At 49.5% G+C, this 19,265-nt stretch overlaps 1 pseudogene; it reads right to left on the reverse strand.

The window, feature by feature from the left end:
- Positions 1 to 14,016: 14,016 nt before the first annotated feature.
- LOC119447139 (putative mediator of RNA polymerase II transcription subunit 26) lies at positions 14,017 to 17,651 on the reverse strand (annotated as a pseudogene).
- Positions 17,652 to 19,265: the final 1,614 nt, after the last annotated feature.

Here is a 19,265-nt window from a genome sequence, read left to right on the forward strand (position 1 = left end):
CGTGGCGCTCCGGTGGCGCCATCTGATTTCAGTTGCACAAACCGGCTGCTGCAAATCGTCTATATTTTTTTCTTTCCAGCGCGCTCCGACTGCCATTCTCGGGCCTGTGCGACGAAAGTGCTGTACGCACAAACGGATCAAACGTGTTAGGGACAAGAACTTCGTTGTGATGGCATGCTGCTGCGCCTTAAGTTGCCGCAACCGACAAGGCGAGGGCAAAAGCTTTTTTTGTTTACCATAACAGGGACCCAGACTCCCCCACTTGTAAACAGTGCGGGGCCTATCCATCAAATAAACACATCTTGTGGGAGTGCCCTGAAAACGCCATCTTGAAAAAGACAATACTTTCCAAATTACCACACAACCAGCGTCCTGGCAGCTGGGAGGAGTGGACCACTCCCCCACGAAGGTTTGAAAAACTATGGTGGCCGCTTCTGGTGCAGCACGTCAAGAACGTTCTGGGCCAGGAGGCATGAGCCTACCAGGAGGCCCGGACTTGGGCTTTAGTTCCTTCGGGGCTAATAAATGTTATTTCTCTCTCTCTCTCTCTCTACCATCCGGCGTGCGCAAACGCTTGTTGCACACTTGATATTTGCGCCGTCTCGCATCGTCGCGTTGCTACTTCCAAAACGGCATTATTAAGACCAGTTACTGACTAACGAAGCGAAATTGCGCCTCAAAAACGTCTCCGCAGGGCGCGATCGAAGTTTTCCTCGGATTTCCTCTGGTAGCGCGTTAGCTGTCGTCTGCCACGGCAGGCCCGACGCAGGCGGCGCCACTGTCGATATCGCGCCTCGATCGCGCTGGTCGCGCCGAGCGCGATAGTGGAACGGAGGAGGAGGGAAGTGGATGGCGCTACTTTTATAAATATAGGGGCTTTAAGTTTAGTCGCTTTAGTTTAGTCTAAAGTCCCCATATAAGAAAAGTACCGCCATCCTTTGACAAATGCCGCTTCGCTCTCTCCTGTGTTATCCTGTATCTCTTATTGGACGATGACAGCGCGCGCTTCTCACTTCTTTATATTTTCTTTTTTTCCGCCTCAGAGCCATGTTGAAAGTCCTCTGCGCAGTCGCCGGCGGCTGCGGCGGCGCGCGCCCGGCCGCGTATTACTATTTGCGCCCCCGTACAGCGCTCGACCGCTGGCGCCACGCTGCGCCGCTCGCGCGTACCGCGTTTTTAGGTGGTTGCTTAAGCCGAGAGCGCTCGAATGCAATCATATGGTTCGCATGCTTGCCGACTTCACAAGTGTGGCTGTATGGTCGAGTGGTTACGGCGCTCGCTTCCGGATTATGTGTACGCGGGTTCGAATCCTGGGAGGCGTTGGCTTTTCTTTTTTTAAATCTTAATATCACGCTTTTCTATTTGTTTTCCTCTCTGTTTGCCAACGCGGTCGTTTGAACCCCGGCGCCACGGCGGAAGCCGTGGTGCCGGGCGCCGACGCGAAGCGGCGGTCGTTGGGGTGTTGCGCGTGTTCGAATCCTAGGAGGCGTTGGCTTGTTTTTTTTTTTCTTTTTTCTTTAAATCTTAATATCACGCTTTTCCTTTTGTTTTCCTCTCTGTTTGCCAACGTGGCGACGTAGCAACACCCCAAATAAAAAAATACTGCTCCAGTCAGGTAGACTGCTATAGTGATCCCTGATAGTGAGATTATATTTGGATCATCAAAACAGTGATGCGTTTATTTAGGAATACCACCGATCCCCCTAACAGCAGGCTAGTCACCCCCAACCCAGCGTGTTCTCCGTCAACGTGGTACGCGCGAGCGGCGCAGCGCGGCGCCAGCGGTCGAGTGCTGTACGGGGGCGCAAATAGAAATACGCGCCCGAACATTGCTGCGCACTTGCATCGAGGCGCGTGTTGCTGAATTGATATCAGTGGCGATGCGAAGTAAAAGCTATTGCGAGTTCAAGCTTCTTTTTTTCTTTATAAACTGTCGTAATACATCAGCAAGTTAAAGGTTACGTATTTTCAACAATGTACTAATAGATATAACTGAAAAATAAAGTATCTTTGTATGGAGAAAGAAAATGACGTAACCGAGACCGAAAGCATAGCAAAAAAAAAAAAAAATGACGAAAGTATTGGGCTTTCGCGCGCGGTGTCCGGCAGCAACGTTACTAGACCTCCAGCAGTGCGTGCAAAGGTCGTGCTAAATTGCAAAATAAATAATTTAATGCTTTGGCTCTCCTAGCTTCCCATTGTTAGGCATTAGAGACAATTTGCTTGTATTTCTGCGGCATAGTGCATGCATCGACTCATAACGCACAATGTACGATCAATGCACGAGAGCTTTGAATGTGCAAGAGATGTCCAAATCATAAGGACATTCGACGTCCTCTGGATGACCCTTGACTGCCAGGTACTAGTCGAACATACTATAGATGTAAACTGGATGTCTTGGATATTTGGTCTTTTGTGGTACATCCAATGGATATTTTTGGTTCACTGGGTAGATTGTATCGGCGACGTTAATGAGCAAGCGGTACACCGAAAAGCGTACGTCCATGAGCTCCTCGACGTTGGACATTTTCAAGCCGCACATGAGGTGCTCAGCGCCTGCGACATCGAGCACCGCTGCGCTGCTACAGGGAAAAGAAAAGTGATTCTAGGCTGATATTCTATATAGCAGGCTATGTAGCAAGGAAGTTCCTGCAAAGAACCAAGTGCTCCGATTGCTCAGGGACATTACTAAATTCAACAGAATGAGTAGGTCAGGGCTGTTGCTCCCTTCTGAAGCACTAAAAAAACTGGTAGCATCACTCGAAGACGCCTTCAAGCTGTGCTTCAGTTTAAATGAGTTACGAAGGAACAGTGTATCGCCGACTTTGCATCCTTTCTGCAGCTGAATCCCCCGAATTTGATCGGCTGTAAGCGGCTCAAGAAAGAGCTCACAAACGATGTTGTGAAGTTCTATATATATTCAATTATACGCCTAGCTTTACTTTCTTGTCAAGGGCAATAACATGGCGCGCGAAAGCAACAGGGAGAAGAAGAATCACCTGAAGTGGAGGCGTGTGCTGTGAATAATGTTATGATGTGGTGGACCAACGTTGCGGCCTTGCTGGCGCTAGGCTATTTATGTTGGTGCGTTTGCTGACTCAAGTTACGAGAGCGTTTCTTGTATTTTAAATATATTCACGAATTTAGCCCAAGACGTATTACTCTATTTTATTACAATGAAACAGTGAACCATATGCACTTACCAACACAATTCTTCTCGCACCAATTTAGATACCGTAACGTACTGACGCAGCAATAAAACCAATAGCTGGATTTCTCGAAATTGAAACATTAGAACTCGCTAAATATCATGTAAACATGGTTCCACATACCGTATAAAACCATTGCAGTATTGTTTTATGCATGGAAAAAAAATGCATTTACGTCTTTAATACAATGGGCTGGAGCGCCGCGTTTATATCAATAAATGTGACCGATTGCCAAGCTAGAAAATTTACTTCAGCATTTCGTTTTTTTCTGACTAGACGACAACAAGTTCCTCATTCTGGCTTGGCCTACACTGCTCAGAACGGTATTATAACGCGCACTTCAAAGATACAATCAGAGGCAAGCGATACTATCAGACACGCAGCTCGTCTACACAGCGCAGCCGCCGTTGCGCGCCGCTGAACCGTTCTACTGTCCGCAGCGCCAATTTTGCGTCATGATGCGGAGAAGTGGTGAACTACGCTCGGTCGGCACACCTACCCATCTAGCCACCGTACCCATGTGCGCCGCTGTCACTCTTGCCTCCTGTTCCCATCGCCACGGAGCTGCCCGGGACTTCGAAGAGGCGCTCGCCCGCCTGCGCCCTGCAGCAGACGGCCGCCTGCCTCCTGGACGAGACCCTCGGAGACCACCTCCTGGTGTACGTCGACGGCTCGGTGGTACCGGACACCAGCTCTGCCACGGCGGCCTGCACGGCACCAGCCCTGCAGAAGAGCAGGCAGTGTCGACTGCCAAGACACGCCAGCTCAACTGCAGCGGAGGTGGCAGGCCTCCACCTGGCCGTCGACCTACTCGCCGAGGAGCTCCCTGGGGTACCGGCGGCCATCCTCTGCGACTCCAAGGCAGCCCTCCTCGGCCTGCAGAGGCCAGAAAGCGCCAGCCTTGGAGTCGCACTGCTGTCTACCCGGCTGACAGCGCTGCAGGACGCAGGCCACCCGGTGTCCCTGCACTGGATCCCTGCCCACGTAGGGATCCCGGGCAACGAGGCCGCCGACACCCTGGCGAAGGACGCCCACCACACCACTGTGCCCCTCAGCCGGGCCGTGACGGAGGGCGACTTCACAGGGCTGCGGCTGCGGCGACACTTGGCGACCCACCACCCAGACAAACGGGTGGCACTGGGACGCCCTCCACGACCACTCCCACAGCGAGGCCTGGCTCGCAGGGAGACCTCGCTCCTGCTCCGGCTCCGCATCGGCTGCAGCTGGACGGCAGCACGCAGCTACCGACTGGGACGAGCGTCGTCCCCGGCCTGCAGTTCCTGCGGGGAGCCGGAGACCATGGAACACCTCCTGCTGGCCTGCCCGGCGTACCTCCAGCAGCGGGGCCTACTCCTGCAGGAGTTCCGCCGCCTGGGCCTCCCCTCTGGCAAGGAGGAAGATCTCCTCTTCCCCGGCCGACACCACCTTTCTGCACTTAGAGGCGTCGTGGAGTTCCTTGACTCGTCAGGGCTCTCCGCACGCCTCTAAGGTCATTTCTACAAGCGGGAAGGCCTCACGGCCTCCCATCCCACCCCGGGCCTGACCGGTCCGGAACCACACCCCCGCAGACTCCGCAGCACTTTACGGCCCACCACCTCGGCCGATACGTGCCGCCAATGCCTGCCGGTTTGCTACGCGTGGCCATGGTGACTCCACTCTATCCCTTCTTTCGCTCCCACTTACCCCTCCCCGTTGGCGCTGAGCCGTGCTCCCTCAAGGGCTGCAGAAGATAGCGTCAACCTTTCCCTTTCCTCAAGAACCACTTATCATCACTCTTGCCTTGCGCACTGAGATGAACAGCTGTGGAAACGCTACGCCTGGGACCGCTTTGTCTACTTCGCGCGTCGTGATGCATTCTTGCAAATTTTGCGACAAGACTTTTTCTAATCGTAGTAATTTCAAAAAGCACATAAGAAATCTTCACGGAGTAGCAGCTTTGCAGAATTTCGTACAGGAGGAGGCAAAAGGAGAAGGAGCTACCTCGCCTGTTTACACGCTTGAGGGCTATGTCCTGCGTAATGTTTCCTCAGCAGCAATTCTAGGAGTCACGTTCACCCCAACTCTTGATTTCTCACTGCACGTCTTCAACGCAGTGGCCAAAGCGCGTCGCACACTCGGTTTCGTGGTACGCACGTCGAAACCGTGCGGCCCGGATGCTTTCCGTGCACTTTATACTGCCCTTGTGCTGCCACGATTGGAGTACTGCTCTTCTGTGTGGAACCCCTTTCAGGTTCACCTAACCAATATGCTGGAGAGCGTCCAGCACCGTGCCACCCGGACATTGTTCACCCGCCTCGGCTGCAGCCGCGAAGCACTTCCACGGTATGAGGCACGACTGCAACGCCTTGGATGGCAGACGCTCCAGCAGCGGCGCACTGTCGCCCGGATAGGCTTTCTCTGCCGCTGCCTCGATGGATCCCTTGACGACTCCTACATCAGCTCAGTCGTCCGCTACAGCAAGCGAACGGGTCAGCCCGAACCAATGTATGCGAGAACAGTCCGCCACCAGAATTCACTCATTCCGGCTGCAGTGCGGGACTTTCTTTTTTTGCCCCACGACATGTGCGAACACCCCTCCCTTCGGACCGTGCGTCATCTAGGGAGCTGTGCAGAACAGTGGCAAGAAGCCTCCGTGACCGGGCCTAGATCCTGAATTAGCTGGTCAATCATTTGCCTTTTGTCTACCATCCTCCACAGTGTTTTCATCCTCCTCCCCCCTCCCCTGGGTGGATGGCTGGCAGGCGCTCCGCGTAGCGCGGGCGTAATTCATTTTCCAGGGCAGCTGGGCCCTCGACTGTGGCGCCGCCGCTCGGGAGAACTTGAAACACGGCGACGCCTCGGATCTGGGCACTTTTGCTCCCTAAGGATCGCCTTTGCCTAGGTACCACGCCGGATACGCCACTAGGTCCATTCGCCCCTAGCTACGCTGGCTGCACGGCTGCACAACTTGAAACACAGCCGCGATGTAGACGCGCCTGCTGCATTTATTGCGCTGCCGTGTTCTACAGTCGTGAAACGTGTTTTCTCTGTCGCGATGGGGGCATATGAAAACTCTATAATCGCAAAGTGGTGAGTAAAACGTTTCAAATTAACGACGCGGTATCAGTATTTCTGGTTCACTATGGTGCCGAAGCATCGCTTGTCTCGCGGGAAATTTGCACGCTGTGAAAGTATATTGTGAATCTACCACTGGGAATTTCGCGTATAAATGCATTTCGAGATTTTGCGTTTACGAAGTAACCTGGCAGTAGCTATAGCATTTCTGCGTGACACGCAGCTGGATAAACACACGCTCAGTGAAGCAACTGAGCTGTCGAAGTGACGAAGCGCTTGTACATAATAAGCTGTCGCATTTGATTACGCACCTTTGTTTAGGCTAGATATGCCTAAAGCAACCTCGCTTTTCTAAAGAAATGACTAGTTACAAATTTATGACATATGATATACACCATGCAGTTACGGGTATATTTCTGACCATACAAAAATACATTTGATTCATGGCAAATAAGCAACTGCGCACTGAAAGCGAAGCTGAAGGAAGATGTGGACACAACACAAGTGCTGAGTTTCAACTGGAAAATTTATTGAATGAACGAGGTAATATAGACTTAAACTGCTCATGCGCCTGCAAGACAGTGAACAATTATGACAAGTATTCGTGGTTAGATCAAGTGATACTAAAGAATTATAAATTAACAACAATCTAAAGCAGCGCCCACCTCGGCTATCAACGATCGGTGTTCTGGTGCTGCACAATCTTGCTAACACAATAAGTTAGTCAGCCTTCAGTAGCCCTCCAAGAAAAAGAAGTTTCTTTTTTAGACCACGTTAATCATTGATAGCCGAGCAGCACGCTTAGTAGAAAATTGCTGAAAAATTGAAAAAAAAAAAATATCAGAACCATTGAAATGACTCGACATTGCTTTAAGCAATTGAGTGCATTTCTCACAGCTCCAGTCAGTATGCAAGTTTCACTAAAATTTTATGTCATCCTTGAGTGGCTGATTCATGTCTTCAATGTCTTTTATTCAATTATTGTTTTTTACAGACAATTTATAGACCTGGGTTTTATGTTTACTTTTGCTTTGCAGTCTAAGTTTGGTGCACGCCCAAAAAACACGTTTTTTATTTGTTGCTTCTGTTATTAGCTTCTCGAACATAGCAGGCCCCAAGCTATTTTCATTCTTAACACTGCTGGCATTTTCATTTTCTTACCTATGCTGCACCAATAATGGTTTCAATAAAAAGTATAGTTGATGCAAACAAATAAATTTTGCCACGAAGCTTGTTCTTTCATGAGAAAACATTTTTTTGTCCTCCACAAAACAACCTGTAACTGCATGGTAATGAGCAGCACAAACAACGAGTACTAAAAAGAACCACACAGGACGAGTGCTGAAGTTCAACTAAATTTTGTTCACAGAAAACTTTTTTTAAATACAAACAATATTGTGTAAGCCAAGTTATCATACGACATGACAACAGAAAAAGGAAAAACAATACAAACGGCAAAGATATCAAAGACTTAAAAGCATATGTTGATACCAGGTAGGAATCGTGACACACTAGTTCGGAATCACTTGTAAAATCTTGCACATGTGCCTAGCTCTTTTCTAACACGGCTACTTCACTTTGTAAAAGTGATACCGACGCCTGGGTGATGCACGCACTTCTTTTCTTTGTGTGGTATGCTTCAAGCAGCTGACGCGCCCTCCGATTTTTGTGTTGGAGAAGCACTTCAGCCTCACTAAGTGTCGGTGCACAATCTCAACTTTTGCAGTGCAAGGCCAAATGGGAATGCACTACATCTGTACATCTCCCAGTTCGGCCTATGTATATTGGACCGCGGGAAATTGGTAGACAGTATACCACCCCACTTTTACAAGGCACAATATGCATGTGGTGCTTGACTTTGCAAGTGCCTTGTTCGGTAGCACTGGTGCGGGCACGTGCTCTTACTGCTGAGCAAGTTGTTCCAAGTTTGCAGATTGACAAAAACACTGCTTCCATGTTATAATTGCTGGAAACATTCTCCAATCGATGTTACTCATTGCCGCTGCCCGTTACCATGAATCAACACAACTCTCCCAGTTTTCCATTCTTTCGAATTCATTTCTAGTACAAAGGGCACTTTTCCATGTGTTCGTGCTGCCCACTGCCATGAATCAACACCAATTCGCCCAATTTTCCGTAACTGCATGCTGTATCATATATGATACAGCAATTAATGCTTGCCTGAAAGAACCAGCCAAATGTATTTCTCGATTGAAACATCACAGTAGGCTAATAAAGAGTTACTAAATATGTTTATATATTTTGTGTGTCGATTTCAAGTGTACAGATCGTGCAAATAACCTGTGTATTTACAAACTTCTTGCACATTGTGTGACAAGATGCCAGTATACATTATATATTCAAACAAAAATACCTTATTTCCAGTGCAAAAGTCGCTATGTACTATTTGATTGCTAAAGAGAACAGATTCATAACTCTCTGCTTTCTTTTAGTGAGTGAAATAAGTTAAACTTACTGTATAACATTGGTTTGCCGTCATACAGAGCATAACAAAATTAACTGTAACTGTCAATTACTTTGCTCTGGGTGAAAGTTTTGTTATATATGTATGCCAAAACCATTCCTGAATGTCTTGAACAGTTTATTTCTACATAAAATGATCGTAATCACCTTGAGCAGCTTTCATGTGTTTATGAAAGCAGCCCAAGAAAAATTTTCATGCAATTCAAATCTCGTGAAGAAATATTGGTTTGCATGTCGTATTGCCTACACTTTTTATGCTTTCTGTTGCAGTGCGGCTTCATCTGGAATGCGACTCTTCCTTTCGGGTGTGGCTTCATGGCAGTGCAACCTCTATTGCAGGAAAGCCACACTTAATCCTCTTTTGTGCATTTGAGTTACAAAAGATGGGGGGGGGTGATTCTCACTGCACTTTTTGGCAGCACATCAAAGACTTTTCATTTGGAATTGTGCGAATAATGAAATTTTCAAATTGAATACGAATATTCTGAAAAAAAAAAAACTAGCTTTGAATGTCGAATTGAATATAGAATACTCAGGTATTGCCTTCTATTAAGCTTAGCGCTTTATTGTTGCTAGGGCAAGGAGAGCAGATGTGGCAAATACATTGATATTAGGTGACAACAGGCATCTGCATTCGCCAGAGCACTGAAATAATGTTTACGTTGTGCATTTTTTTGCTTGCATTTTTCACTATCGAAGACGTGTTGGTCTGGGCACTATATTTTTGCATCCGCTGCTCTGCTGCTGTAGTGTCGCATATGTTGCAGAGGAGTACCTTGACTGCAGATGTTGACAATCCAACGTCTTCCATGCATTCGTAGTGAGCAGGAATGGTAGCTATGTCGGTTGATGAAAAGCATGCTCGTGGAGCAGGGTCTTCGGCACTCTCCATCGTGGCATAATGCAGTCTCTCAAATGATGAAGCGAAGTGAAGCTCTCCACTATTCATAGCATATTCTAAGGCTTCAGCGCTCGCTTCCTATGGTGGAAAAAAAATCTACCTACTGAAGTCAATGCTGTGGAATTTCGAGCTGTAGTTGTGATCTAAATCTGCACTATCAATTTCCATTTGTGCAGCTTCTGGTAGGAGCTGATATCCATAGCCTGATCACAGCAAGCTAATGGGGGGTGCAATGCCAGTGGGTTAGCCATAGAATCACATTCGCAACTTGGTCAGTTTATACTGATAAAAGTAGTCTATCAAAGCTTCTATTTTCAGAAGAGAAAATACAGGTCAGAGTTCGAATTTTCGAATTTCGCGCCTGAACTTCACCGCCACTACATCACGGGTTTAAACGTACCTTGTCGTATTTGAGCCTTTCTGGCTCAGGGAAATATTTTAAAACTTGCTAAGTTCATCCTTGGGCTCTCTTTTATTACAATGCAGTCAATCCTCACCGATAAAAAAATGAGTGCTGACACCACAGCCACCCGAAGTGAACAGATGTGCCGTCGGCATGCTCTGAAGCACATACCAAATTGACACAGTAAAGTGCACCCATCACCCTCTGCCCAACCCTCCCAAATTGCAGCGCGCTTGGAAGACCAGCAGCCACGATTCAACTTTTGAGAGCAACTCGCGGCACCTCTGAACTGCCACGCCTCATCGCTGTGAAATGTACAGACTCCCACAAACCCAACCAGTCATCTTCAATTGTGCAGGTGCATGCATTGGCTACCTGTGCTGTGATTGGGGTTGACAGTGGTCACTGGGTCGGCACAACAGCTTGAAGAACGGACAATAAAAAGCTCAAATAGGGCTTACGCTGGCGCAAGGTGTAGTTCTAGCACGGCCGATCGACACCTTTGTCACCACCGAGATGGCACCCCGATACCAAACTTACATTGATGGATGGACCTCCCGGGTGCCTTGAAAGTCTGTGAGTCTGCCCCAAGCAGTACAATTAATCCTCCGACCTTATTGGCCTGATTCTATTCAATATCACCCTGCACACACTTCATTGAGCGCTAAGCAATGTGGCCTGACTCACCATTACTGAAGCAAAGGCACTTCCCGGGGAGATTGACAACCTGAAGAACCTGGCATTCCTAACTTGCATAACGTTCAAAGTATCCCAAAAATTTAGCCCCACAGCAAGTACTCACCTTAACGACAACCACAGTACCGTGCAAATTTATGAAGCCTCGACGCACAATGCATGTTACGGGGTTGTTCATAACATAGCACCTGACACCAAGACAGAAGAACTCATGCGAAAGCTCGAGGTGCCTAAGTTCAAAATCCTCATTGCCCGTATAATGGGCCGAACAGCAGTCGCAATCCTCACCTTCGGAGGATCATCTTTGGCAGTGGAATATACCGCTGCTACGCGCACCACCCTCGCGAGCAGTTCTGCACTACATGCTTCGGCACAGGCCATTACGCCAATGTCTGCCCAGACTCCAACAGGCCCCACTGCAGAAACTGCGCACAGATCACCCATCTGGCGCAAGAACATGAGTACATGTCATGCTGTCCTAATTGCAATAGGGACCATCCAGCTGATGACCCGGATTGCAAAGTTCGTCGTACCACGGACAAGGCAGTGTGGCAGGCCGTGTACCTGAAGGAACTGCAGCTCGGGGAGGAGGAGCGGAGCGCTGCCCAGGATAAACCCAAGAAGGTCACCATCGAGAACCCTTCCACCAGCCAGAGCAGAAGCAAGAGGCGGAGCAAGTCCCAAATTGAGCCCCGAATGAAAATACAGCACGTCAGCTAACCGCAGATCACGCTCTCAATCTAAAGAGAATCAACAGAAGGTGAGTCAACTACAGATAGCTAAAATGTTAAGGGCCACATTAATGAAATCCATGCGTGGGATTTCTTAAGCTTGTCAAAATCAACCGCACTCAACACTGACAGAAGAGGACATCGTCCACGCACGCGTGACACCCCTCCGACTAACGACACAGAGTAAACAAATTGACACGTTCCCTCCCGACCACATGCCATCGGTATCGACGCAGGCCCTTCTGAAAAAGCTCAAGTGGGATGCTCCATATAATGAGCCCACCACCTTGTTTGCAAAATCAATGCAAGATCTTTGCAAAGAGCTCAAAGCAGATCAGAAGTGGAAGTGCGAAATGAAAAGGCAAGCAGAAATTGAAGTAATTGTAAAATCGTTCTTCGAAGCTTGGTCCACTCCTGTAGAGAACTGTGCTCCCCGACCGCCAACCTCTCGCGCCTCACCTTATCCCATTCCACGACCCGCTGCTTTCTAACCATCTTGGCAAACAAGATCGTGTCGACCGTGATGCACAAGAGAGTATGGTCGCTAATAAGCATGTCATGCGCATTGTACCATGAAGCTGACAATGGCCCTTTGCTCAGGGTGAGGTCGGTTGTGGTGTCCCTCTCAACCGAGTTGCTGTGTATGGTTGGTGAATTGGGGGTGTTTAGTACACATTGTGAATCATGGTGCCAAGATGTACAACTACCTGCGGAACTATTTGAGGCATCATACATACACCCTCAAGATTGACAATATGACATCTAACCCCTACGCACATTTGCAAAGGGGCATCCTGCAAAGAGCAGTGCTCTCCTCAACACTGTTCAACTTAGCAACGTTTCGCATACACAGAGCTCTACTACTCATATATTACACACTACGCTGACAACATAACCATATGATCAACAAAGGCTCTCCAGTGCAAATACAGGACACCTTGCCACATGCACTTGGTGCAGCTCAAGCGGCAGCTGCGAGCATTGGCTTGGAGTGCGTCCTGGAGAAGTCGGAGCTGCTGCTTGTGCACACCACACAATGGGGACCCCCACCCATCACCCTATACAACAAAGCACAATACATTCCACAAAGACATACAACTACTATTAGGCCTGTACATGCGGCGAGGTGGAGGGGGTGCGGTGACTGCAGCACTTGCTAAAGCAGATTGAGCAGGTCTTGAACAGCATTTGCAGTCGCCATCGAGGGCTTCATGAGACAGACATGCTGTGGCTGCGTGACGCCTTACTCATGTCTCGCCTCTGCTATCACGCACCATACATTAATCTCATAAAGGCACAGCACAGCAAGCTTGACACTCTCATTAGCAAAGCCACAAAACTTGCAATAGGGGTGCTGACAAACATAAGTACGTAGATCATAGAGAAGGCAGGTAACCATAACATCCTAGAAGAGCTTATCAGTTAAATGCAGGCAGGAAATTAGACTCAGTAGTACCACATCGGCCAGAAGAATCATGCAGATGCTGGGTTTCGAACCCAATGACACCCCACTGCCCGCTACAAGCATGCTCGGCAAAAATTCCCCAGCACTGCTCAGAATAGCCCCCATACAAATGCACGTGGACCCGCCAATGAAACAAAGAATGCAGAGAACAGCGCATCACATACTACAGCGAGTACATTCAACGAGCCAACACCGACACATGCCTGTACACCGATGTTGCCATCAAAAGCAGCGCAGCAGCCATAGCCGCTACCGATCACTGCCTTATGATCACTCGCATGCAAACCATCAAGACGGAGCCACAGTGAACTGAGCTTGCCGCCATCATTAAGGCGATTGAAGTCCCACCAATCACCGCAAGGAAATGTATCATATTTACAGATTCGACGAAAGCCTGCCAGATACTTCAGAGCGGACAACTTCCCAAAGATTACTGTGAGGCAATCCACAAACACCTGCACCTGCCCACTGGAGTGATCTGGATACCGGGGCTCGTGGGAATGGAGGGCAGTGAAGGGGCTAACCTGCTCGCCCGAGAAGCACTGTGCTGGGCCTCTTCCGTCAGGCCCCTGCTCAGGTCAATCCTCTCAAAAGGCTCCCGGAATTCTCACATTAGCACCAAACAGAGAAGACAGAAGACAATTTCCAACGCTCAGCACACATCTCGCCAGACTGCAGGGACACTAATTCGCCAAGCAGAAACATATCCTACATACGCAAACTAGACAACACCTTATATGGGGATAAGCAAAAGAGCCTCTGCCACAGTGCGGGGTCTGTGGCGGTCACCCAAACACTCCACCATACTATGGCACTGCAGGCCTCCATTCCCAACTCTTCCCATTGGCTCCATTCTCACACTACCCCCTACAGTCACCAACAAGATGACCAAGCGATCTTGGCTGACTGATACATTGACTTTGCATTGGTGCAGGCGACCAGCGGGCGCCTGGACTGAGGGGTCCAGTTCATCGCACAATTTTTTTTTCTAAATAATGTTTACTACTACTACTGCTACTGCTACTACTGCTGCTGCTGCTGCTGCTGCTGCTGCTGCTGCTGCTGTGCTGCTGCTGCTGCTGCTGCTGCTGCTGCTGCTGCTGCTGCTATCTGCTGCTGCGCTGCTGCTGTGCTGCTGACTGCTGCTGCTGCTGCTGCTGCTGCTGCTGCTGCTGCTGCTGCTGCTGCTGCTGCTGCTGCTGCTGCTGCTGCGAGCTGCTGCTGCTGCTGCTGCTGCTGCTGCTGCTGCTGCTGCTGCTGCTGCGTGCTGCTGCTGCTGCTGCTGCTGCTGCTGCTGCTGCTGCTGCTGCTGCTGCTGCTGCTGCTGCTGCTGCTGCTGCTGCTGCTGCTGCTGCTGCTGCTGCTGCTGCTGCTGCTGCTGCTGCTGCTGCTGCTGCTGCTGCTGCTGCTGCTGCTGCTGCTGCTGCTGCTGCTGCTGCTGCTGCTGCTGCTGCTGCTGCTGCTGCTGCTGCTGCTGCTGCTGCTGCTGCTGCTGCTGCTGCTGCTGCTGCTGCTGCTGCTGCTGCTGCTGCTGCTGCTGCTGCTGCTGCTGCTGCTGCTGCTGCTGCTGCTGCTGCTGCTGCTGCTGCTGCTGCTGCTGCTGCTGCTGCTGCTGCTGCTGCTGCTGCTGCTGCTGCTGCTGCTGCTGCTGCTGCTGCTGCTGCTGCTGCTGCTGCTGCTGCTGCTGCTGCTGCTGCTGCTGCGCTGCTGCTGCTGCTGCTGCTGCTGCTGCTGCTGCTGCTGCTGCTGCTGCTGCTGCTGCTGCTGCTGCTGCTGCTGCTGCTGCTGCAAGCGATGATGCTGCTGCTATGCTGCTGCTGCTGCCTGCTGCCGCTGCTGCTGCTGCGCTGTGCTTTGCTGCTTTGCCATGCTGTCTGCTGCTGTGACTGCTGTCTACTGCCATTGTTCTGCTGCTGCTTTGTGCTGCTGCTGTGGTTGCTGCTTGCACTGCTGCTGACTCTTGGCTGACTGCTGCGTGGCGTGCTGCTTCTCCGACGAGCTGACCCTACTGCAGTGGCAGCAGCTGTCTGTCTGCTCAGTCCCTTCGCGACTGCCTGCAAAGCTTCGCTGTCCAGCTGACTCAGCTGCTGCTGCTAGCTGCTGTCAGTGCTGCTGCTGACAGGGCTATGCAGCATATGCTTGCTGCGTCCTGCAGACTGCTGCTGCTGCTGACTGTGTCGTGCTGCTGTCTGCTGTGCTGCTGCTGCTGCGCATAGCAGATCTGCTGCCTGCTGCTCGCTGCTGTCTGCTGCGCGCTGCTGTTTGCTGCTGCTGCTGCTGCTGCTGCTGCTGCTGCTGCTGCTGCTGCTGCTGCTGCCTGCTGCTGCTGCTGCTGCTGCTGCTGCTGCTGCTGCTGCTGCTGCTGTGCTGCTTGCTGCTGCTGCTGCTGCTGCTGCTGCTGCTGCTGCTGCTGCGCTGGCTGCTGCTGCTGCTGCTGCTGCTGCTGCTGCTGCTGCTGTTGCTGCTGCTGCTGCTGCTGCTGCTGCTGCTGCTGCTGCTGCTGCTGCTGCTGCTGCTGCTGCTGCTGCTGCTGCTGCCTACTGCTGCTGCTGCTGCTGCTGCTTGCTGTGCTGCAGCTGCTGCTGCTGCTGCTGCTGCTGCCTGGCTGTAGATCAGAAACTGCATGCTGCTGCTGCTGAACGATCAGCGCTCAGACAGCGCAGACTGCCCACCCATCTTCAGGACTATGAAGTGGACTTTTGAAAGTGTTGTGCTGCCCTGCAATTTCTGTAGAGTTTGTCATCGCAATTTTGACTGTAAACATTTATTGCTGCTGCTGCTGCTGCTGCTGCTGCTGCTGCTGCTGCTGCTGCTGCTGCTGCTGCTGCTTCACGCCTGTATTGCTGCCTTTTGCCGTCTAGTGTTTGCTAGCTGCACTGCTAATCAAAGAGGACTTTGATCATAAAAGCCGGATGTGCTCCGAGACTCCCACGTCCACTGCCAGCTGATGGCTGCTGCTTCTCCCCTGCCTTCCCGCCTTTAGCGCAGAGAGCGCGCGAGCTATTGAGTGAGCGTCTGTCGTCCTCTCCATGTAGGGTTGTGTTGAGTCGCTACAGCAGCGTGCGCTAGTTGTATTGTCTGCGGCCGAGGGCGGTTTCGCTTCGTACAAAGGCTCGACAGTGACATGTACATGTCTTTACTTTTTACTTTAAACCATCCCCGTCCCTCCCGGCATTTCACGTGGAGGCAGAATTCTTCACTGTTCTTGCATTTCCGCTCCTAGAACGTTCACCTTCACTGAGCCAACCGATGCCGTAATACCGCGTTCACACACTTTAGATTTAGCTCTCGATCGCGGTCGTCAGTGCTCCTTGTGATCGAGATTACTTCCATTGGGCGCGCCTATAAGTTAGAATTAAGTGATCTAATATAACATGAATACTTAAGTCCTTGTGACTGTTTCGTCAGCTATGGGCAGATTATCTGACAGATTATTGTCGTCGTGGAGAAAATATTGGGTGGATTTTCGACAACCAACTAAATATTCTCACGCGCTTTAAAAAAAAAAAAAGTTAGGCAGTTTCGGTTTTTTACTGCGTGAAGCGCTACACGATGGTGCCAACTACTTCCTGAAACAAAAAAAGTAAGGCAGTTTCGGTTTCGGTTTTCTAAAGCGTGAAGCGCCACTAGGTGGTGCTATCTACTTCCTGAAACAAGTGTCATGGCGGCTTCCTGTTTGGCTTTTTGAAGTTGAAACAGCTCAAGTACCAAGCTTTCTTGCGCTATTTTGAATGATATTGTGTTCTTAAATGTACGTCTTCGTTACAAGTATACTTAGTACCATCTAGAAAATCAAGCATCGATATTTAATTTTCGGCGCTTTGTGTACCCGTCATACCTGAAGGCAAGCAAATAGCCACTGCGTCCTGCACGAACTTGTGGCCTGCCTATCGAGGTGAATATGTATTTCTTTTTCCTTTACATGCTTTATTGGTATAGAGCTGTATACAGCCACCGTTTTTCTTGATTTTCTTGGGCTTGATGAAAAGTGAAATTGACACCGCTCTTAGGTATCGCAACCACGGCCTGCTTCGTTATTTGCTGCAGTTTTTGACGATGTCGGAACATGTCGCATTTGTTGCTCCGCATTGTTAAATAACACAACACTTGGCATATTGCATTTGCCTGGTTCGCTAAGAAAAAATTACTACGCCCATTGGAGAAGCCCGCGTTGGCGTGCACTGGTTTTCGCTGTCCGTTAGCAACACATGTTTCGGAGGAACGTCGCAGATAACAGCGCAAATTGTTTTATTGAATAACGCGGAGCAGAGAAGTGCCATCTCGCTGGGAAATTTTACTAAAACAGAAGGGCGGTACGCGTAAAATAGAACAGGTGCCGGGTTACGGGCAATGGCGATGTTGTAAGTTTAGTGCACGTGTGCGGGGACTTGGTAACGTTCGTGCAGTTCCTACTGGTCTTGCATTCTGCAGCTACTCGCAAGATATTGTGGGCTTGGTTGCTGCGCGCTGCAATCTGTCCAGCTATTATACGTCCCAGTCATGCGGTTGGCTGCCTGTTGCAGTCAAGAAAAAGTCATCTCTCGGACTGAAAAAAATATTTGCGGATATTCACCTCTTATAAGATCAATCGCTACACAGTTTCAGAAAGCTGGCACTGACCTTCGAAACATATTTCAGCAGAGAGATGCAAGGTACTAGCTGACACATTGTTAACAGGGCTTCGAGGTATCACTGTGTTGAGCTCCATGGCTCTTTGTATAACTGCAGTAATCCAAAACAGAATATTTTTTTTTTTCGATTTAGTGTTCTTATGATGATCCATCCCTGCTGGTGCATGCACATAGGCTTTTGATATTACCATCAAGCCATTGTACTAAAATAAACATTTTGAATACCTAGTTGCTCATCATCTTTTTTCTAGTGCTACCCAAATAATAGTCTCACTGCCACATTTGCTGTGAACACGGTAATGCTCAAAACAAATGTGCATTCATTGCATATCAAGGCAAGTGTAAAAAAAGAAACATATCCAGATTATTGTTCTAAACTAAAAGGGCTTGAAATGTCAGTCTCAGGAGAAAAGAAAGCTGCCGTTTCAAGACATTTAGAATATGTACCGGACTCCTAACTTTAATGTGGAAGAGAAGCTGTATTGTCGCACTCACCACATGTTGCAGTTATAACGGAAACCTGGCGGCTTCATAGCGAAATCCCGCCTGCCCACAAAATAATTCGTAGAGATAGCACTTCTAGGGGCGGTGGGGTTGCTGTTATTGTAAAGTCGTTCGTGGAGGCCATTCTGTTATCAGATCAAGCGTCAAGCGACACTGAAAGTCTGTTCGTAAAACTGAATATTTATGGTCATGTTTTTGTTTTATGTGCGATGTACAGGTCGCCGATTATTTAGTAGGGATAAGTGACCAGACTGCCCAGTTCAATAGAAATAAGCTATTAGTAGTTGGCGATTTTAACTTGCCAGGCATTGACTGGGATCGTGTTATGTCAGGTGCCGCTTCTGTCTCGACGCAAATGTGCTTTTTGATATGATGCTCGACCACAAACTTGTACAAGTAGTTCGTGAACCTACCAGACTTGGAAACGGTCTTGTTTCGCTCTTGACCTTGTCTTTCTTGAACGTTCCTTTTCCGATTATTCTGTATCTATGGGACCTGGGTTGTCTGAACATGAACTTATTGTTGCATCGTTCTCGCTGAATGGTACTCGTACTCACGTACAGGTGCCCACAAAAATCGGAACGCCGGATCGGCGGCCGCTCGTCGGCGAAGTACCCGCGGAAAAATACAGCCACGGTCTGCGCGTGCGCGGCATCCCTAGCCAGCAGCCTCGCTCCCTAGTGCATCTAGATAAGCGTTGCCTTGCGTCGAAAACTTGCGGTTGTCCCTCTTAGCGCTGCGACAACATATCTGGGAGGAGGGGAAGGGGGGGTGGGTGCGATCGAGACCTGTAGGCTACAGCGTGCTGGCGCACTATGCAGCGTAATCTCTTAACGCACGCGTAATCCTTGTGGCGTATTCTCGTCGGAATTGCATTCATTCTAAAAGATAATCATGCTTTCTGGATAGCTTGGGTGGATGGAATTCATGAGCGTTTATAACTGAGTGGTGACCAGTGAGTTCGCCATGCTCTACTTTTAATTATACCTAATGTCTTGCGTATCTGAGTTAATTATTTCGCCTAAAGAAACTTTGAATCATAGCTTCTTTGATGTGGGCGAGCGCCACGGCTCGACTGTAGTAGCACTGTGGCGCACTTATCAACTGATTATCGTGTAGCGCGATGTATTTAGTCTTTGTTCAATTATTCCGAGACGCATTGACTACTAGGGAATAAGATCAGAACT

This window comes from Dermacentor silvarum, chromosome 1 (assembly GCF_013339745.2).
Source record: "Dermacentor silvarum isolate Dsil-2018 chromosome 1, BIME_Dsil_1.4, whole genome shotgun sequence".
Classification (NCBI taxonomy): Eukaryota; Metazoa; Arthropoda; class Arachnida; order Ixodida; family Ixodidae; genus Dermacentor; species Dermacentor silvarum.